The sequence below is a fragment of the Anomaloglossus baeobatrachus genome, chromosome 7, assembly GCF_048569485.1.
Source record: "Anomaloglossus baeobatrachus isolate aAnoBae1 chromosome 7, aAnoBae1.hap1, whole genome shotgun sequence".
Taxonomy (NCBI): domain Eukaryota; kingdom Metazoa; phylum Chordata; class Amphibia; order Anura; family Aromobatidae; genus Anomaloglossus; species Anomaloglossus baeobatrachus.
In genome coordinates this window covers 29,209,130-29,232,175 of record NC_134359.1, presented here as the reverse complement: position 1 = coordinate 29,232,175, position 23,046 = coordinate 29,209,130, and the positions used below count along the sequence as shown (strand labels likewise).

General features: G+C 45.6%; 1 protein-coding gene across 1 annotated transcript in view; it reads right to left on the bottom strand.

Moving 5' to 3' along the window:
- Positions 1-23,046, bottom strand: part of ARHGAP15 (Rho GTPase activating protein 15) — an 892,712-nt gene that overhangs the window by 173,759 nt on the left and 695,907 nt on the right. The window lies entirely within an intron of this gene.

Here is a 23,046-nt window from a genome sequence, read left to right as displayed (position 1 = left end):
AATTAGAATTACGGCTCGACATGATTCAAAGCCATTTGCTCTTTATTCGGGAGGCCGAGGGGCTGAGTTGCCAATGCTGCGCAACTCAAGGGACCGACCTAAGGCCTAACGGAGCCAACATGAGACATATGCTAAGTGCGGCAATAGAAAATAAGCTATTACGTTACATATGCTGGCCGTGCAATGTGCTGGGGAATTATAGGTAAAGGCATTGTCACATTTGTTTGCGGCTGACAGCAACATCAACTAGGAAAATGCATGAGAGGGGAAGGCGGAGGAGGGGGAGGGGGCGCAAATCCTCTTTTTAATGATTTCAATAATGTTTCCGTTTTCAACTCAGCAAGGTAGACGGCGGGAGCAACAATGCTAGGCGGACCCCTGTTGGTCTACCTTGGCTGTGTAAATCTGTCAGGAATGATAACGTGCCAGACACGAAGAAAAAAAACCCAAACGACTCTTCTTCCAGCCGTCGCCGGTTGCACACAGGAGAACGTTTTGTTTGAAGCTAACCTGAACCGGAGAATCTTTTGCGAAATTAGAAAAGAGAGAACTTTAATACAATATTTAATTAGGAAGAATGAAATAATTATCCTCTATTGCTCGTCGTTATCAGGTTGTATTTGCTAAAACATCAAACGTGCTGTAATTACATGATGGCGCACGCACCTCGCTACTCACTGACAACTTTTTGTTAAGCGTCGTGTAAGTGTTACGTTGGGAAATGAATACTTAGGTTTAATTAGGACGGGTGGATGTGATGGTAACGCTACGATACGAAGCTTACAAAAAGAGCACAGGTAGAATGGAAACCAGAGGAACAAAAAAATCCAATTTGGTCAGAACATGTCACGGTTGACTAGGGGACAAAGGGGGGCCTATGCTGGCCCTAAGGCTGGGACACCTGCACTCACCCCGGAGGTACCCTTAATGGTAGGGAGGTCCGGGTTCCCATCTTGGCCCTGTCTCCTGTCAGACTCTGACCTAATGCTCCCGTACCCCAACCCAGGGTTGGGCAGGATACGAAGTAATACTCCTCCCACAAGACAAAGACAAGGGGAGTAAAACTAAAACTCACTCACACCGCAAATATCCACAGAGGGGAGACAAAAAGAAACCGGAGGGGATAAACCAGAGAGGAGGGAGAAAGTCACACCAGGGAACTTTCATACAGCGCAGACAACAAATCGCGGATCACCAAATGGAAGATCGCCATGGATGCCGGGATATCGCAACTGCAAGAAGAAACTACCTTTGGCGGTCTCCTACTACACTCCCCTGCCTTTAATAGGAGAAAGCCAGCTGTGGAAGGTAATCAGCAACCTGTAAAATAATCAACACTGCTGCAAAAAAGGATTAACTCCTACATGGCTAGGAGCAGTGAAACAACTCAGCCGACGCCCAGCCGAGCTGAGCACTTGAGAGAGACCAGGTTGACTTTCGGACTCTGCAATGTGAAGAGAGTTCAACGCCATAGAAGTAATCCACGTGTGTGGATCTGGACAGAGCATGACAGAACCTCAATATTTTACAATTTGATTCGCAAGAGATATGCAAAATGGTGGTCTGCTGGCGACAACTTTGCATGATTTTTTAGAGCCAGAATGGAGTTAAAAAAGTGTAAAAAAAAAATCATTATACTCACTTCACACCACACCTGCCATGGTGCTGCAGGACCCTGCCCCTTCCTTTACTGGATTGCACCCCCTTTGGCTACAAGAAACGATACATATCATGACGTTACATGATATTTTTAAGCCGCAGAAGTGATCAAGAGTGAAGAAGACTGAAAAGAGAACCGGACCTATTGGGTGGAAGCGTGCCAGCGGAGGACCGGGTGGAGAGCTTTGGTGCCAGGATATGTGAGGCGCGTATAATATTTTTTACTCCTTATGTTTTGTTATGCTCCATGTTCTAAAGAGACCTCAGAGCCTAATAAACAGCTTTTACTAGAAATTTAACTCATCGAATACATTCAATGTGATTTGAATTACTCACCCAAATTCAAGCAAATTTCATCCAATTCGATCATCACCAGCAAAAGACAAGTTAGCAGTATTTAGTAAATTTATGAGTTGTTGAGGTTTACAGCATCAATTAAAAGGAACTCCCATTCATTTGCAATTTTAAGATCAATTTACAAATTCCAGTTGCATGTACACTTTGTTTTACAATTATGGGACCCATGTGTGACTGCTATTAGTGATAGGTGAGCATACTTACCACTGCTCATTACTCAATTGAGTATCCCTGGTGCTCAGGAGCCATGCTCGAGTCCCCACCCGTATGTTTCACAACTGTTTTTTACAATTACGATAATGCTCCATCCATGTTCGCTACTGGCATTACTGTGATTGGTTGGCCGCATAGCGTCATCGTGTCAATATAAGACCTGTTGACTAGAGATGGGCGGACTCAGAGAAAACTGGGATCGGCGGGTCTCTTATTTTTTTTTTAAAACCCGGTTTCAATCCGTAATCAGATCCCCATATAAGTCTATGGGGATCAGAAACCGGAGATTAAAAATGCTGGTAGAAGGGATACGGAGATAGGAGCGTGCGTGGTATACTCACCAATGCTCTGTCATGGCGGCAAGCTGCTTCCAGGTCACGCATTCATCTCCGGAACAGCCTTCACTGAATATGCACTACTTTCCTTGCCCATCAGTGCCTGTGATTGGTTACAGTGAGCCGCGCCCCCACACCGAGTGGCAGCGTGTCTGCTGACTGCTTCCATTCATCGACACTATGCTCATCTATATGGTAAGCCGGAGACACACTGGTTTATTGCATCTGATGCGATATGCTATTGACCCTCGTCTCAGGCTCTACTGCGAGTGTGGTAAATAATTTAAAAAAACAGCGTGCGGGCCCACCCCAATTTTGATACTCATCCAAGATAAAGCCTGACAGCTGGGGGTTGGTATTCTCAGGCTGGGGAGGACCATGGTTATTAGCCACCCACCAGCCTAAAAATAGGAACCTGCAGCTGCCCAGGATTGTCGCAGCCATTAGCTGTGACAAGCCTGGCGCTTTACTTGGCTCTTCCTGTTGCCCTGATGCGGTGGCATAAGTGGTTAATTACAACCCACAGCTGCTACTAAGCCCTAGATTAGTGATGGCCAGTGTCTATGAGACCCCTCCATCACTAATCTGTAAGTGAAAGTAAATAAATACAAAGACCAAAAAATCTTGGGGCGCGTCTGACTACAATCTCTCTCTCTCGGCCATTACAGCCACCACCTCCGATACACAGAGCGGTGACCTTACACGCACCAGCGCCGCCCCTTTAACTGAAGCTGGAACACTGCTGTAAGGATTAAGGTTAATTTCCTCCTGGCAGTGTGGTTTAATGTGCAGGAGTCGGTCAGATTCAGAATGGTAGTAACCTGAAGATTAACCCCATATCTGCAGTTTAATAGCATTATTCCATGTGACCGGTTCCCTTTAAAGAGTTTGACTGATTGCCCTAAATTTAATAAACTGTGCATAGAAATATTTTTTTGAGAATGACATCCCTTGGAACTGGACTATGTTGGAGCTTTGTTTATACCATCTCCAAAAGGGTACAAAGTGCAAACTAAGACTAGACAGCTAAAAATTGGGCCACATTTCTCATTGTATGCCCACTCTACAAAATTTGGTTTTGTCTAACCTTAAACTACCAATTGGTTTGGCTTAATTAGTGCCACTTTTTTGCACATAAAATTGTTGCCACACTCCCATTTCCTATAGACCTCACCTATTGTTATCCAAAATTCTTTTGTCAAATAAGTCTCTGAAATACAAGATAAACAAAACTAAAACTGAATAGTATAAAATGCATCAAAAATTGCCAAAATTTAGAGTATTTTCTACCAAAATTAAAGTGTACTCACAATGGTTAATGTGACAATGCATTCAATTCAAAAAGTAACACCCTCACCTGTAGAATCAGTTTAAGAACATCTGTTGGTGTTTTTTGTTTTCTTTATTTATAAATCCCTGATTTACCCTTTTGGCCGGAGTTACACTTGTGTATGAATCGCGCCAGTCTTGCATTGCATCACCCGGCATGGCCACACACTTTCCGGACAGGAGCGGGTTGGCTGCATGTATTTCTATGCAACTGCAGGCTGGTGTCCGGAGAGCATCAGGCCGTGCTGGATGATGCGATGCGAGACTCGCACAAGTCATACGCAAGTGGAACTCCGGCCTTTAAGACAAATTTTCATCCTCTCTTTCCAAAATCTGCAGGCATACGCAACTCTGAATACAATGTTTTTGTCCCGTTGCACAAGTACCACTTTTTTATCCGGTATACAAAAAGTTAAACATCTGGTCGATAGAGCAATGGTTGTGGATAGGCTGTCATAAAAAAAAGTAGCAACAAAACTTCCATGGACAAATACCTAAGGCTGTCAGGGCAAAAATCAAATCCAATTTTCTTTTGTTGGGGTTTGAATTGGAGAATATCCCATCAAAACTGCATTAAAGCCACTTCTTCTCATTGATCATCAGCGGCATTGTGTGCCAAATTCCGCAACTGACGTCAATAAAGACTTTGACTTAGCCGTCTACGGAGGGGGCCAAACTTCTCACAGTAGCATCTCCATAGACTTCGTGTGCGTGTCAGCACGAGCTGTGGTCATCAAGTGACCTCCCTTTAAATGCAATCAAGTTGATTGTTTAGACATGATCAATTACCGGCTCCCTTCTGCTCCCCCCCGTTCTTTTTAACTCTCCGAACATAAGACACAAGCATACAAGAACTTACCAGTCACCAAGAAACAATGACAAGAATAGACAAAAGAACCCATTGGCTTTACTGTCACTTTAAAGAACGAGGGTATTGCATTGTTAAAATGTGTCAGATATTTGGAAATGTCCCTCTCGCCGTGGTGCCACACCCCCTGCGTGCCCTTATAATAAAATTGGTTTTACTCCTGATTAAATCATTTTCTCCTCTCCCACTACCATACTTTTCATAATGGACCTGTGTACTCTACAGCTGGCGTTCTTCCCATGACACCAATTCTTACTTTATCTTTTAAGCACTTTGCAGCTAGGATCTCATGCAGAGGGCTTATGTTTTGTTAAGAGCTTCGTTCCTACAGAAATAGCTGAACACATGTTCTAAAAAATGTTGTACAATTTATTGCTTGAAACACATTTAGAAAATGTAAAAGTAGCTATGTCGTAATGGGGGGGGGAAGCGCAAAACGATGTGCGACGTGATCAACGCGTTTATTGGCTTGAGGAGAGATACGGTATATATCATTCCTATGATGACGACAGTTGGATTGACATGTCTTTACTAGAGTTGAGCGCGGTTCGTGGTTCGTGGTTCTCCAGTTCGCGGCTCGAGTGATTTTGGGGCATGTTCTAGATCGAACTAGAACTCGAGCTTTTTGCAAAAGCTCGATAGTTCTAGAAACGTTCGAGAACGGTTCTAGCAGCCAAAAAACAGCTAAATCCTAGCTTGGTTTCTGCTGTAATAGTGTAAGTCACTCTGTGAATCAAACTATTATCACATTTCAGTGTATAGTGTGCGTGAACAGCTCCTTCAGATCACTGCTGTTTCTATAATGGCGATCGCCATTTTTTTTTTTTTTTTTTCTTGTCTTCCTTCCCTAAGCGCGCGCGTCTTGTGGGGCTGGCCAGCATGTCAGCCAATCCCAGACACACACACAGCTAAGTGGACTTTGAGGCAGAGAAGCAACGGCATGTGTGATAGGATCTGCATGTCACATGTCCCTGCATTATAAAACCGGACATTTTCTTCACGAACGCCATTATCTGCCTTCTGCGTCTTTGGTGTCAGACATCAGTGTCGCAGCTCCGTCCTTTGTCCCATCACCGATACAGCTGTATGCGCTGCATACACAGCGTTAGACAGCTTAGGGAGAGCACTTTATAGCAGTCCTTTTAAGGGCTCAAAGCGGCAGGGTCAGAGAGCCATAGGTGACAGGTCCTGCAAACAGCAACAGCGTCTGTGTAGCCCAGGTCAGGGATTTCCTCCCTGCATTTCACCATTAGGAGGGAATAGAAAGGCAGGCTTCCATTCCTCTACCCAGAGCACCACAATCCTGCCACTGTACCCTCGTGTCCTCTGCATACTCCAACTCATTATAACTAAGCCATTATACTAGCAAACATTGAGTGTACCTAGTGGCATCCTATACGTGGCTATTGGACTTTGCTATAGTCCCACTAGTGCAAAGACATTTGCAGAGCACGTCTGCCTGCATTGCACACTACAACTTTTTTAAACTAAGCAATTTTACTAGCAAACACTCAGTGTACCTAGTGGCATCCTATACGTGGCTATTGGACTTTGCTATAGTCCCACTAGTGCCAAGACATTTGCAGAGCGCATCTGCCTGCGTTGCACACTCCAACGAATTATAACTAAGCCATTATACTAGCACACACTCAGTGTACCTAGTGGCATCCTATACGTGGCTATTGGACTTTGCTATAGTCCCACTAGTGCAAAGACATTAGCAGAGCACGTCTGCCTGCATTGCACACTACAACTTTTTTAAACTAAGCAATTTTACTAGCAAACACTCAGTGTACCTAGTGGCATCCTATACGTGGCTATTGGACTTTGCTATAGTCCCACTAGTGCCAAGACATTTGCAGCACGTCTGCCTGCGTTGCACACTCCAACTAATTATAACTAAGCCATTATACTAGCACACACTCAGTGTACCTAGTGGCATCCTATACGTGGCTATTGGACTTTGCTATAGTCCCACTAGTGCCAAGACATTTGCAGCATGTCTGCCTGCGTTGCACACTCCAACTAATTATAACTAAGCCATTATACTAGCACACACTCAGTGTACCTAGTGGCATCCTATACGTGGCTATTGGACTTTGCTATAGTCCCACTAGTGCCAAGACATTTGCAGCACGTCTGCCTGCGTTGCACACTCCAACTAATTATAACTAAGCCATTATACTAGCACACACTCAGTGTACCTAGTGGCATCCTATACGTGGCTATTGGACTTTGCTATAGTCCCACTAGTGCCAAGACATTTGCAGCACGTCTGCCTGCGTTGCACACTCCAACTAATTATAACTAAGCCATTATACTAGCACACACTCAGTGTACCTAGTGGCATCCTATACGTGGCTATTGGACTTTGCTATAGTCCTACTAGTGCCAAGACATTTGCAGAGCGCATCTGCCTGCGTTGCACACTCCAACTAATTATAACTAAGCCATTATACTAGCACACACTCAGTGAACCTAGTGGCATCCTATACGTGGCTATTGGACTTTGCTATAGTCCCACTAGTGCCAAGACATTTGCAGCACGTCTGCCTGCGTTGCACACTCCAACTAATTATAACTAAGCCATTATACTAGCACACACTCAGTGTACCTAGTGGCATCCTATACGTGGCTATTGGACTTTGCTATAGTCCCACTAGTGCCAAGACATTTGCAGCACGTCTGCCTGCGTTGCACACTCCAACTAATTATAACTAAGCCATTATACTAGCACACACTCAGTGTACCTAGTGGCATCCTATACGTGGCTATTGGACTTTGCTATAGTCCCACTAGTGCCAAGACATTTGCAGCACGTCTGCCTGCGTTGCACACTCCAACTAATTATAACTAAGCCATTATACTAGCACACACTCAGTGTACCTAGTGGCATGCTATACGTGGCTATTGGACTTTGCTATAGTCCCACTAGTGCCAAGACATTTGCAGCACGTCTGCCTGCGTTGCACACTCCAACTAATTATAACTAAGCCATTATACTAGCACACACTCAGTGTACCTAGTGGCATCCTATACGTGGCTATTGGACTTTGCTATAGTCCCACTAGTGCCAAGACATTTGCAGCACGTCTGCCTGCGTTGCACACTCCAACTAATTATAACTAAGCCATTATACTAGCACACACTCAGTGTACCTAGTGGCATCCTATACGTGGCTATTGGACTTTGCTATAGTCCCACTAGTGCCAAGACATTTGCAGCACGTCTGCCTGCGTTGCACACTCCAACTAATTATAACTAAGCCATTATACTAGCACACACTCAGTGTACCTAGTGGCATCCTATACGTGGCTATTGGACTTTGCTATAGTCCCACTAGTGCCAAGACATTTGCAGCACGTCTGCCTGCGTTGCACACTCCAACTAATTATAACTAAGCCATTATACTAGCACACACTCAGTGTACCTAGTGGCATCCTATACGTGGCTATTGGACTTTGCTATAGTCCTACTAGTGCCAAGACATTTGCAGAGCGCATCTGCCTGCGTTGCACACTCCAACTAATTATAACTAAGCCATTATACTAGCACACACTCAGTGTACCTAGTGGCATCCTATACGTGGCTATTGGACTTTGCTATAGTCCTACTAGTGCCAAGACATTTGCAGAGCGCATCTGCCTGCGTTGCACACTCCAACTAATTATAACTAAGCCATTATACTAGCACACACTCAGTGAACCTAGTGGCATCCTATACGTGGCTATTGGACTTTGCTATAGTCCCACTAGTGCCAAGACATTTGCAGCACGTCTGCCTGCGTTGCACACTCCAACTAATTATAACTAAGCCATTATACTAGCACACACTCAGTGTACCTAGTGGCATCCTATACGTGACTATTGGACTTTGCTATAGTCCCACTAGTGCCAAGACATTTGCAGCACGTCTGCCTGCGTTGCACACTCCAACTAATTATAACTAAGCCATTATACTAGCACACACTCAGTGTACCTAGTGGCATCCTATACGTGGCTATTGGACTTTGCTATAGTCCCACTAGTGCCAAGACATTTGCAGCACGTCTGCCTGCGTTGCACACTCCAACTAATTATAACTAAGCCATTATACTAGCACACACTCAGTGTACCTAGTGGCATCCTATACGTGGCTATTGGACTTTGCTATAGTCCCACTAGTGCCAAGACATTTGCAGCACGTCTGCCTGCGTTGCACACTCCAACTAATTATAACTAAGCCATTATACTAGCACACACTCAGTGTACCTAGTGGCATCCTATACGTGGCTATTGGACTTTGCTATAGTCCCACTAGTGCCAAGACATTTGCAGCACGTCTGCCTGCGTTGCACACTCCAACTAATTATAACTAAGCCATTATACTAGCACACACTCAGTGTACCTAGTGGCATCCTATACGTGGCTATTGGACTTTGCTATAGTCCCACTAGTGCCAAGACATTTGCAGCACGTCTGCCTGCGTTGCACACTCCAACTAATTATAACTAAGCCATTATACTAGCACACACTCAGTGTACCTAGTGGCATCCTATACGTGGCTATTGGACTTTGCTATAGTCCCACTAGTGCCAAGACATTTGCAGCACGTCTGCCTGCGTTGCACACTCCAACTAATTATAACTAAGCCATTATACTAGCACACACTCAGTGTACCTAGTGGCATCCTATACGTGGCTATTGGACTTTGCTATAGTCCTACTAGTGCCAAGACATTTGCAGAGCGCATCTGCCTGCGTTGCACACTCCAACTAATTATAACTAAGCCATTATACTAGCACACACTCAGTGAACCTAGTGGCATCCTATACGTGGCTATTGGACTTTGCTATAGTCCCACTAGTGCCAAGACATTTGCAGCACGTCTGCCTGCGTTGCACACTCCAACGAATTATAACTAAGTTACATTGTCAGGGATATTTATTCTTTATTATTCTGCTGTTAATAAAGCTAGACCACCACTGCAATCTTCACCACCTCTCAATTTTTACTACCACATTTTCAGTCCACAATCTTGTCGCAATCAACATGAGTGGCAAAATGACAGATGCTGGTGGAAAGGGGAAGAGGCGTGGTGGAAAAGGCAAAAAAGGTTTTGTCAGTGGGGAAGGTGCCAAAGCTCCATTATCATCTGCTGAAGATAGACCATCTACTAGCAAAAGTAAGATGTCTACTACTTATTGTGGACAATCCGATGTGCTCCCTTTTTTACGGACACGAACAAGAGGAACAAAGGTAGATGATGGGCAAAAAAGGAAAATGCTTGAATGGATCTCAAGTGGTCCAACAAGTGCCCTCTCAGCCACTTCAAGTACCGCATCCAAAAAACACCATTCCTCTGAGTTGTCATCCCAATCACACTTGATTTCTCCCAGCTCTGAAGTCTCCATCAGCCCTGCACAGTATGGTGGAACTGAGATGGCTGAGTCTGCAGAGCTGTTCAGTCACACTATAGCCTGGGAATCAGAGGTCTGCTCCCAAGCTACAGTGAGTACAGAACAGGAAATGGTCTGCAGTGATGCCCAGAACCTTTGTGACTCAGATTCAGGCCGTGAGGACCAAGTTTCTGAGCATAATGTTGACCCTTTGTCACAAACTGTAACACCTGTGGTTATAGACAATGAGGAACATACTGATGAAGATGAGACGCAGATACCCGATTGGGATGACAACTTAAATATTCGGTCAGGGCAAGAAGAGGCTCGGTCTGAGGGGGAGGGGAGTGCGAACACAACAATTGATGATGACGTTCTAGATCCCACCTACTGTCAACCCCCAGTCAGGCACTCGAGGAGGTCAACAGAGGCGGTGGAGGAGGATGCAACCGACGACGAAGTTACCTTGCGCCTTCCTGGACAGAGTCGGAGCACTGGTAGCACGTCTACAACTGCATCCTCAGCCACCACTCTGCCTATGAGCATTATTCGGGGTGGATCAACAGGTCGCATGGCCTCTAAGCCTTGCCTAGCCTGGGCCTTTTTTCACATCGATAAAGATCGCCCAACTCATGTGATATGTAACATTTGTCATGATTCTGTTAGTAGAGGTCAAAACCTCAGCAGTTTGACAACTTCTTCCATGAATCGTCACATGAATAAATATCATAAGTCCCGGTGGGAAGCTCACCGTGCTGCAATGCCGGCTAGCGGAGCGAACCATCCACCGCCCGCCCCTTCCAGTGCATCCGCGCGCTCTTCATCTTCTAGGACTGTGGGGACAGCTGTCACACCTGTTTTTCCACGCAAAACTTCCACCACTGTAACCGCAACAGGCAGTTTGCTTGTAAGGTCGTCAGTTGGTTTGGAAGGGGAAACAAGTGAGTGTGTACAGCTCTCTCAGACATCGATAGCACCAACGTTGGATGAAGGCAACATCATGTCTCCGCCTGCACTTTCCTCACAAACCTGCATTTTTCCAGGGACACCCTACTCAACACCGTCTACACACAGCAGCCAGATCTCTGTCCCTCAGATGTGGTCAAATAAAAGGCCACTTCCTCCGACCCATGACAAAGCTAAGAGGTTGACTCTATCCCTCTGTAAGCTGTTGGCTACCGAAATGCTGCCTTTCCGCCTAGTGGACACACAGGATTTTAGAGACCTTATGTCTGTCGCTGTGCCCCAGTACCAGATGCCTAGTCGCCACTACTTCTCTAAGAAAGGTGTGCCCGCGCTACACCAGCATGTCGCACACAACATCACCGCTTCCTTGAGAAACTCTGTGTGTGAACGGGTGCATTTCACCACCGATACTTGGACCAGTAAGCATGGACAGGGACGTTACATGTCGCTGACTGGGCACTGGGTAACTATGGTGATAGATGGTGAAGGGTCTGCTGCACAAGTCTTGCCGTCCCCACGACTTGTGTGTCAATCCTCTGTCTGTCCAAGTTCCGCCACAGCTTCTGCATCCTCCACCTCATCTGGGTCCTCCACCTCCGCCCCAAGCCTGCCTGGTCAGGCCACCAGCGTTCTCACTGCGCAGAAGGAATCACGCACGCCTCATTACTATGCTGGCAGCCGAGCGCAACGGCATCAGGCGGTCTTTAGCTTGACATGTCTTGGTAATAAGAGTCACACAGCTGAGGAGTTGTGGTCAGCTCTGCGGTCCGAGTTTAATAAATGGTTGTCTCCACTCAACCTGCAGCCTGGTAAGGCCGTGTGCGACAATGCTGCAAACCTGGGTGCGGCCCTTCGCCTGGGCAAGGTGACACACGTACCTTGTATGGCTCACGTGTTGAACCTTGTCGTGCAGCAATTTTTAACACACTATCCCGGCCTAGATGGCCTTCTGAACAGGGCACGAAAACTGTCTGCTCACTTCCGGCGTTCAAGCGCCGCAGCTGAGCGACTTGCATCGCTACAGAAGTCTTTCGGCCTGCCGGTTCATCGCCTGAAATGCGATGTGGCGACACGCTGGAATTCAACTCTCCACATGTTACAGCGACTGTGGCAGCACCGCAGAGCCCTGGTGCAATACGTCATGACGTATAGCCTGGGCCAACGAGATGCAGAGGTGGGGCAGATCACCCTGATGGAGTGGTCTCAGATCAAGGACCTATGCACCCTTCTGCACAGTTTCGACATGGCGACGAATATGTTTAGCTCTGACAATGCCATTATCAGCATGACGATTCCAGTCATTTACATGCTGGAGCACACGCTAAACACTATTCGGAGTCAGGGGGTGGGACAACATGAAGGGGAGGAACTACAGGAGGATTCATATGTGCAAGGGACAACAACATCACCAAGGTCCAGACGTTCATCATCACCAACGCAGCAGGCATGGGACCATGGGGAACAGGGATCGACAAGGGCGCATAGTAGCAGGCGAAATGTTGAGCAAGGTGCAGGAGAACATGAAGAAATGGAGGACGAACTGTCCATGGACATGGAAGACTCAGCGGATGAGGGAGACCTTGGTCAAATTTCAGTTGAAAGAGGTTGGGGGGAGATGTCAGAGGAAGAAAGAACGGGTAGCACCTCTATGCCACAAACACAGCGTGGACTTGGTCCGCATGGCTGCGCAAGACACATGAGTGCCTTTTTGTTGCACTACCTCCAACATGACAGTCGTATTGTCAAAATTAGAAGTGATGATGACTACTGGATTGCCACACTATTAGATCCCCGGTACAAGTCCAAATTTTGTGACATAATTCCAGCCATAGAAAGGGACGCACGTATGCAGGAGTATCAGCAGAAGCTGTTACTCGATCTTAGCTCGGCTTTTCCACCAAACAACCGTGCAGGTGCAGGGAGGGAATCTCCCAGTTGTAACTTGACAAACATGGGACGGTCTCGTCATCTTCACCAGTCTACCCGTACCAGTAGGACCGTATCTGGTGCCGGTAACAGCAATTTTATGGAATCTTTTCATAATTTTTTTAGACCCTCTTTTGCAAGGCCACCAGAGACAACAAGTCTGACACATACTCAACGGCTGGAGAGGATGATACAGGAGTATCTCCAAATGAACATCGATGCCATGACTGTGCAACTGGAGCCTTGCTCCTTTTGGGCTTCAAACATAGAAAAATGGCCAGAGCTCTCCAGTTACGCCTTGGAGATTTTGTCGTGTCCAGCTGCCAGCGTTGTCTCTGAACGTGTATTCAGTGCTGCTGGGTGTGTGCTGACAGATAAGCGCACGCGTCTGTCCAGTGACAATGTGGACAGACTGACGTTCATCAAAATGAACAAGTCATGGATCCAGAAGGAATTTACTACCCCTGTGTCATCCTGGGGAGAGTAAATGCTTGTGGATTTGGAATGTGCTTGATGCAAATCAAAACATCCTGTTTGCAACTAGGGCCCAAGTGCTGCCACTGATGGGGTGGGTGTCTGTGTGGCCCAATTTTTGGAAAAAAGGGAGACTCCGCTTGGAGTAACCCTTGCTTACATTGTTTTTAAAAGAAGCCAAGATGAACAAGTCATGGGTCAGCAAAGACTTTGCTACCTACCCCGGTGTCATCCTGGGGACGGTTAATTATGGGGTATTTTTGAATGTGATTGATGCAAATGTAGCTGTGAAGTGTACAACTAGGGCCCAAGTGCTGCCACTGATGGGGTGGGTGTCTGTGTGGCCCAATTTTTGGAAAAAAAGGGAGACTCCGCTTGGAGTAACCCTTGCTTGATGTGTTTTTAAAAGAAGCCAAGATGAACAGAGCTGGGATCAGGAAAGACTTTGCTACCTACCCCGGTGTCATCCTGGGGACGGATAAGAATGGCGTATTTTTGAATGTGCTTGATGCAAATCAAAACATCCTGTTTGCAACTAGGGCCCAAGTGCTGCCACTGATGGGGTGGGTGTCTGTGTGGCCCAATTTTTGGAAAAAAGGGAGACTCCGCTTGGAGTAACCCTTGCTTACATTGTTTTTAAAAGAAGCCAAGATGAACAAGTCATGGGTCAGCAAAGACTTTGCTACCTACCCCGGTGTCATCCTGGGGACGGATAAGAATGGCGTATTTTTGAATGTGCTTGATGCAAATCAAAACATCCAGTTTGCAACTAGGGCCCAAGTGCTGCCACTGATGGGGTGGGTGTCTGTGTGGCCCAATTTTTGGAAAAAAGGGAGACTCCGCTTGGAGTAACCCTTGCTTACATTGTTTTTAAAAGAAGCCAAGATGAACAAGTCATGGGTCAGCAAAGACTTTGCTACCTACCCCGGTGTCATCCTGGGGACGGTTAATTATGGGGTATTTTTGAATGTGATTGATGCAAATGTAGCTGTGAAGTGTACAACTAGGGCCCAAGTGCTGCCACTGATGGGGTGGGTGTCTGTGTGGCCCAATTTTTGGAAAAAAAGGGAGACTCCGCTTGGAGTAACCCTTGCTTGATGTGTTTTTAAAAGAAGCCAAGATGAACAGAGCTGGGATCAGCAAAGACTTTGCTACCTACCCCGGTGTCATCCTGGGGACGGATAAGAATGGCGTATTTTTGAATGTGCTTGATGCAAATCAAAACATCCTGTTTGCAACTAGGGCCCAAGTGCTGCCACTGATGGGGTGGGTGTCTGTGTGGCCCAATTTTTGGAAAAAAAGGGAGACTCCGCTTGGAGTAACCCTTGCTTGATGTGTTTTTAAAAGAAGCCAAGATGAACAGAGCTGGGATCAGGAAAGACTTTGCTACCTACCCCGGTGTCATCCTGGGGACGGATAAGAATGGCGTATTTTTGAATGTGCTTGATGCAAATCAAAACATCCTGTTTGCAACTAGGGCCCAAGTGCTGCCACTGATGGGGTGGGTGTCTGTGTGGCCCAATTTTTGGAAAAAAGGGAGACTCCGCTTGGAGTAACCCTTGCTTACATTGTTTTTAAAAGAAGCCAAGATGAACAAGTCATGGGTCAGCAAAGACTTTGCTACCTACCCCGGTGTCATCCTGGGGACGGATAAGAATGGCGTATTTTTGAATGTGCTTGATGCAAATCAAAACATCCTGTTTGCAACTAGGGCCCAAGTGCTGCCACTGATGGGGTGGGTGTCTGTGTGGCCCAATTTTTGGAAAAAAAGGGAGACTCCGCTTGGAGTAACCCTTGCTTGATGTGTTTTTAAAAGAAGCCAAGATGAACAGAGCTGGGATCAGGAAAGACTTTGCTACCTACCCCGGTGTCATCCTGGGGACGGATAAGAATGGCGTATTTTTGAATGTGCTTGATGCAAATCAAAACATCCTGTTTGCAACTAGGGCCCAAGTGCTGCCACTGATGGGGTGGGTGTCTGTGTGGCCCAATTTTTGGAAAAAAGGGAGACTCCGCTTGGAGTAACCCTTGCTTGATGTGTTTTTAAAAGAAGCCAAGATGAACAGAGCTGGGATCAGCAAAGACTTTGCTACCTACCCCGGTGTCATCCTGGGGACGGTTAATTATGGGGTATTTTTGAATGTGATTGATGCAAATGTAGCTGTGAAGTGTACAACTAGGGCCCAAGTGCTGCCACTGATGGGGTGGGTGTCTGTGTGGCCCAATTTTTGGAAAAAAAGGGAGACTCCGCTTGGAGTAACCCTTGCTTGATGTGTTTTTAAAAGAAGCCAAGATGAACAGAGCTGGGATCAGGAAAGACTTTGCTACCTACCCCGGTGTCATCCTGGGGACGGATAAGAATGGCGTATTTTTGAATGTGCTTGATGCAAATCAAAACATCCTGTTTGCAACTAGGGCCCAAGTGCTGCCACTGATGGGGTGGGTGTCTGTGTGGCCCAATTTTTGGAAAAAAGGGAGACTCCGCTTGGAGTAACCCTTGCTTACATTGTTTTTAAAAGAAGCCAAGATGAACAAGTCATGGGTCAGCAAAGACTTTGCTACCTACCCCGGTGTCATCCTGGGGACGGTTAATTATGGGGTATTTTTGAATGTGCTTGATGCAAATCTAGCTGTGAAGTGTACAACTAGGGCCCAAGTGCTGCCACTGATGGGGTGGGTGTCTGTGTGGCCCAATTTTTGGAAAAAAAGGGAGACTCCGCTTGGAGTAACCCTTGCTTGATGTGTTTTTAAAAGAAGCCAAGATGAACAGAGCTGGGATCAGCAAAGACTTTGCTACCTACCCCGGTGTCATCCTGGGGACGGATAAGAATGGCGTATTTTTGAATGTGCTTGATGCAAATCAAAACATCCTGTTTGCAACTAGGGCCCAAGTGCTGCCACTGATGGGGTGGGTGTCTGTGTGGCCCAATTTTTGGAAAAAAAGGGAGACTCCGCTTGAAGTAACCCTTGCTTGATGTGTTTTTAAAAGAAGCCAAGATGAACAGAGCTGGGATCAGCAAAGACTTTGCTACCTACCCCGGTGTCATCCTGGGGACGGATAAGAATGGCGTATTTTTTAATGTGCTTGATGCAAATCAAAACATCCTGTTTGCAACTAGGGCCCAAGTGCTGCCACTGATGGGGTGGGTGTCTGTGTGGCCCAATTTTTGGAAAAAAAGGGAGACTCCGCTTGGAGTAACCCTTGCTTGATGTGTTTTTAAAAGAAGCCAAGATGAACAGAGCTGGGATCAGGAAAGACTTTGCTACCTACCCCGGTGTCATCCTGGGGACGGATAAGAATGGCGTATTTTTGAATGTGCTTGATGCAAATCAAAACATCCTGTTTGCAACTAGGGCCCAAGTGCTGCCACTGATGGGGTGGGTGTCTGTGTGGCCCAATTTTTGGAAAAAAAGGGAGACTCCGCTTGGAGTAACCCTTGCTTACATTGTTTTTAAAAGAAGCCAAGATGAACAAGTCATGGGTCAGCAAAGACTTTGCTACCTACCCCGGTGTCATCCTGGGGATGGATAAGAATGGCGTATTTTTGAATGTGCTTGATGCAAATGTAGCTGTGAAGTGTACAACTGGGGCACAACTGCTGCCACTGAAGGGGTGGGTGTGTGTGTGGCCCAATTTTTGGAAAAAATGGAGACTCCGCTTGGAGTCACCTTGCGGTGTTTTACATGATTTTAGAAGGGCGTGCCATGCCTATATCTGTGTGTCCTCCTCTTTTTCCTTGTCCAGCTGTTTTGTTTTCGCATGAGTATATGTCCTTGTCACTTTCCAATGTGTTTGAGTTGTTTGTCACCTTTAGGACACCTTTGAGGGTGTTTTCTAGGTGTTTTTCTGTGTTTGTGATTGCCTGCCATTGTTTCCTATGCAGTTCGAGTTCGGTTCGTCGAACGTTCGACGAACCGAACTCGAACGGGAGGTCCGTTCGGCGAACCAACCTCGAGCCGAACCACGACCGGTTCGCTCATCTCTAGTCTTTACGTAAAAATACAACTAAATCCGGAAGTCTGGAATCTGGTGAAAAGAGGTGTAACTTCAAGCTTTGGGACCGCCCGTTGTCATGTGTCATTTTTAGATTATGGATTCCTTATATTGGGCACCCTCAGGTGCTGTAATTAGTTTCCTATTTTGGAGGAGAATATTTTTCAAAATTTGTATTAGGCTTGAATTATGCAAAACAGGCCAAAAATTTTATTTTGACCAAATCAATTAAGAATCAAAAGCGGTTAAGAAATACCTTTATTATGCACTAAAGTCTCGCCAGAATCCAAAGCATAAGAAACAAAGAGCAAAGATGTTAAAAGTAGAGTTGAGCGAGTACCTAACAATTCATACTTGCTATACTCATAACGAGTACTGTGTAATACTCGCATAGTTGTTCCAAATAGCATGTGCAATGCAAGACAATGGGGAATACTCCCAATGTAACGAGTAACCAGAATGCCTTATTATTCATGCGCGTAGCAAATAGTGCGTAATTCAGGTTACTCATTACATTGCGAGTTTTTCCCCATTGACTTGTATTGCACATGCTATTTGGAATGAATATGCGAGTGGTAGACTACTCGTTATGAGTATAGCGATTATGAATAGTTAGGTACCAGCTCAACACTAGTTAAAAGCAATAAAATATTATACTCACCTGTCCCATGCCAGCCCATCAGTTAACCTAAGGATAGACCATCAATTTTTAAAAATTTAATAAATAATCCCTTTATATTATAAATAGAGATGAGCGATGTTCGAGGTTCAAGGTTCGCCAATTTCATGTTCGATTGATTTTGGGGGGTGTTCTAGATAGAACTAGAACGCGAGCTTTTTGCTAAAAGTTCGGTCGTTCGAGAACGGTTCGATCACCAAAAGCGTGGCTTTTGACAGTAAGGCTATGTGCACACGTTGCTATCTGCATGCGTCCTGCATCCCCAGCACGATCCCTGTCTCTTTCCTACTCACCGATCACGGGCGCCTCGCTGCACGGCTGTCACAAATCTGCGGTGTCTTTTCCACTTTTGAAAATGGCTGCCGCTTCATTATTCAATTAGTTTTTCTGTGCTTTCCCCGCCTACCGGCGCACATGATTGGTTGCAGTCAGACACGTCCCCACGCTGAGTGACAGCTGTCTCACTGCAACCAATCCCAGCCGCCGGTCTATATCGTGCAGTAAAATAAATAATGAAAAAAATAAAAAATTGCGGTTCCCCCCATATTTGATAACAGCCAAGATAAAGCCACACGGCTGGAGGCTCGTATTGTCAGGATGGGGAGTGCCACATTATGGGGAGCCCACCACCCTAACAATATCACCCAGCAGCCGCCCGGAATTGCCGCATCAATTAGATGCGGCAGTCCCGGGACTCTACCCAGCTCATCCCGAATTGCCCTGGTGCGGTGGCAATTGGGGTAATAATGAGTTAATCATGGCCTGCGTCTCCCCGAGATACCTTCCATGATTAAACTGTAAGTGAAAGTAAAGCAACACACACAGCGAAAAATCCTTTATTTGGAATAAAAGACAAAAAAACACCCTCTTTCACCATTTTATCAAAATCCCCAAATACCCCACCAGGTCCGACGTAATCCACATGACACATGAAGATGCAGCAGCACTGTAGAACACGATCACTCTGTATCAGCTCCACATAGCAATGAAGTGAATCGCACCAGACTTCAGTCTGCAATGCAGACGTCAAGATTACCAAATCTGCCTATGCTTGTCATTAGGGCAAGTGGCTCAATGGATAGAGCACTCGCCTACGAAGCATTAGTTCCCGAGTTCTAGTCCCGGCCGTCCTGGTAAAAATGTAACTTATTTTTAATTTTAAATTATAATTATTATTTATTTATAATTATAATTTAATTTATGCACTGAGGAGAGGAGCCGGACATCAGCTGTGAGCCGCAGGACACACCTATAAAATCAGAGCAGTTCACGGAATGAGTCTGCATTGCTCTCTCCTCTCTCTCTCTCTCTCTCTCTTTTTCTCAGTCTCTCTCTCTCTGTCTCTTTTTCTCAGTCTCTCTCTCTGTCTCTCTTTCTCAGTCTCTCTCACTCTCTCTTTTTCTCAGTCTCTCTCACTCTCTTTTTCTCAGTCTCTCTCTCTTTTTCTCAGTCTCTGTTTTTCTCAGTCTCTCTCTCTTTCTCAGTCTCTCTCTTTTTCTCAGTCTCTCTCTTTTTCTCAGTCTCTCTCTCTTTTTCTCAGTCTTTTTCTCAGTCTCTCTCTCTTTTTCTCAGTCTTTTTCTGTGTCTCTCTCTCTGTCTGTCTCTCTCTCAGTCTCTCTCTCTTTTTCTCAGTCTTTCTCAGTGTCTCTCTCTCTCTGTCTCTCTGTCCCTCTATTTCTCAGTCTCTCTCTTTTTCTCAGTCTCTCTCTCTCTCTCTCTCCGTCTCCCTCTCTCTTTTCTCTCTCCCCCCCTCTCTCTCCTCTCTTCTCTCTCTCTCTCTCCTCTCTCTTCTCTCCTCTTCTCCTCTCTCTCCCTCTCTCTCTTCTCTTTTCTCTATCTTCTCTCTATCTTCTTTCTCTCTCTCAGACCTCGCTATGATCAGCTGATGCGGTCACCTGATGGAAATAGGCTGACACTATAAGTCGATCGGTGAGGCCGGCTTTTTACCGCCCGGCCGGCTAAACTATCAGCAGATGCTGTCGGACAGGAGTCTGCACTGAAGTGTGTAGTTTGTTTTTTTGCACTCTTGCATCAGCTGATTGTATAAAAGCCGTTTATACAATCAGCTGCTATGTCATGTGATTCAGGCCCTTGAACCTGACACATCATCTGATCGCTTTGCCTTCCACCAAACCGATCAAATGATATTGGATCCGGATTGGACGGCGCGGGACCCTTGACCCAGGATTACTTCGGAGGGGGGTTCTTTATTTCAATAAAATGGAGTCACTAATTGTGTTGTGTTTTATTTCTAATAAAAATATTTTTCTGTGTGTTGTGTTTTTTTTTTATCTGTACTAGAAATTCATGGTGGCCATGTCTAATATTGGCGTGACACCATGAATTTCGGGCTTAGGGCCTGTTGATAATATACAGCTAGCCCTAACCCCAGTATTACCCAGCGAGCCACCCGTCACCAGGGCAGCTGGAAGAGTTGGATACAGCGCCAGAAGATGGCGCTTCTATGAAAGCGCCATTTTCTGGGGCGGCTGCGGACTGCAATTCGCAGCAGGGGTGCCCAGAAAGCTTGGGCACCCTGAGCTGCGGATTCCAATCCCCAGCTGCCTAGTTGTACCTGGCTGGACACAAAAATAGGGCGAACCCCATGTAATTTTTTTTTTAATTACTTCATGAAATAATTAGAAAAAAAAAACCCGACATGAGCTTCGCCCCATTTTTGTGTCCAGCCAGGTACAACTAGGCAGCTCGGGATTGGAATCCGTAGCACAGGTTGGCCCGAGGTTTTTGGGCCCCTCTGCTCCGAATTACAGTCCGCAGCTGCCCCAGAAAATGGCGCTTTCATAGAAGCGCCATCATATGGCGCTGTATCCATCTCTTCCAGCAGCCCTGAAGCCGGGTGGCTTGCTGGGTAATAATGGGTTAATACTACCTTTGTTTTACAAGCTAGTATTAAGCCAGAGAATCTTAATGTCAGGCAAGTTTGACCCGGCCATTAAGAATCTCCAATAAAGGGTTAAAAAAAAAAGACAACACACAGAGAAAAAATACTTTAATGGATATAAATACACAGACACACTTAGAGACTCCATGTTTATTACTCCCTCTCATCCCTCTACGATCCATGGTCTTCTGTCTTGTTTCTCCTTCAACCCATGTAGCTCTGCTACATCAGACAGCACAGCATGGGAGGAAGACGCTGCTACTTCCCGTGCAGTCTATTCACTCAGTGAGTGAGCAGAGGCTGCAGGCTGTAAGCAGTGACGTCACCGTTGACAGGCGGGTTGCTATAGCAATGGTGAGCTCCGTTATTCACCGGCTGTAGCAGCCAGTCCTGGCATGCGGGCTGGCTCTGTAAAGAGCGCCGACATGCATGGACGGGGAAGCCAACCGTGTGCCAGAGCATCTCGCCGGTACACGGAGATACACAAATGATCACCGCGTACCGGAGAGATGCAATGACAGGACCTAGCCATGTGACCAGTCTGTAGCCAATGAGATAATGGACACGTGACTAGTCACGTGTGTTTTTATGTGTTTGTGTTTGCCTGCCATTGTTTTCAATGGGGTTCGAGAGGTTCGTCGAACGGTTCGCCGAACCAGCCCTCTGTTCGATGAACAGAACCGAACTCGAGCCTTCAGAGGTTCGCTCATATCTAGTTATAATTACACTAGGTTTAGCCGCTGATGTTTTGAGCTCTTGGGCAGTTGTGGACCATAGGCCTTGAAGCTTGGGAAGACCAGAGATCCTTGTTCCCGTGAAAAAAGAGCAGGCCTTAATTTACAGGCAGAGAAAATTTGTGGAAATTCCAGTGTTAACCACAATTTTATCAATTGTACAGTTCAAACAATGTGATCGATTGGGACATAAATGAAGACTATGGATGAAAAAGAGTAATATCATAAATTCAAACTGTACAACATTGAAATATTTTTGATAAATCTGTTTGTTATGCGATTTTTACAGTTGACGTAAATTGATTAACCAGACCTTTTCCAGCCGGCATGTTGGCAATCTGTGCCTGCTGGAGTGGTGGCCTGAGAACTGTCTCCTACCTTACGGCAAACCCGGCTCTTCTTTTGATTAGCCGGCCTGGTGGAATCTTACATGTGTGTCTTGCTACAACAATGACATCAAGCTAGGATAGCCAATCAAAAGAAGAGCCACGGATGGTTGGAGGTAAGTCAGTTTTCATGGCATCTATCCAGTGGTCACAGATTACTGACCCGGCCAATGCACTGGGTCCTACGAATCGATTCGAACCAACTCTAGTAATTGGTTTTTTTTTTACATATTCATTGAAACGTAACCCCCCCAAAAAAATAGTCATTTATTTCGAGCTTATGCCGTACTACAAAATACGACTAATAGATTGTCAGGTGATGAAATGAAGATAATTTGACTTTTATTCAACATAGCCATCATCTATTTTTGCCTCTGGCTGAATTCCAGGAGTCGTCTTCCAGCCACAGGGTTCAGTTTCGAATAAATAATATATCTGCTTTTAATTACCTTTTCCGTTGACTACATACAGTCGTGTCATACCGATGCCTATAGTAGTATTACCCTAGAAAGTATTTTTTCCTTCCCATTATCCTTTCTTATTATTAATAAATGTTTCATAAGTTTTCACCTCCGTGGTTGTGTTTTTATAACTTCATGACATTGTATAAACTAAAGTCAATAGCGTATTAAAATTGGTGGACAATGCTGGGAACCAACCAATGTAAGACTTTCGAACCTTCTTGACTTTCACCGTATGGTAAGAGTTGGTGGTCACTACGTGATAATTCTTACTGACATTCTTAATTTATTTAGTAAATAAAAAAATCTAATTCTTATTTTATAAACAGAAATGAGCGAATACATTCAAGAAGAATTGAATTATACTTGAAAATTACAAAAATCCA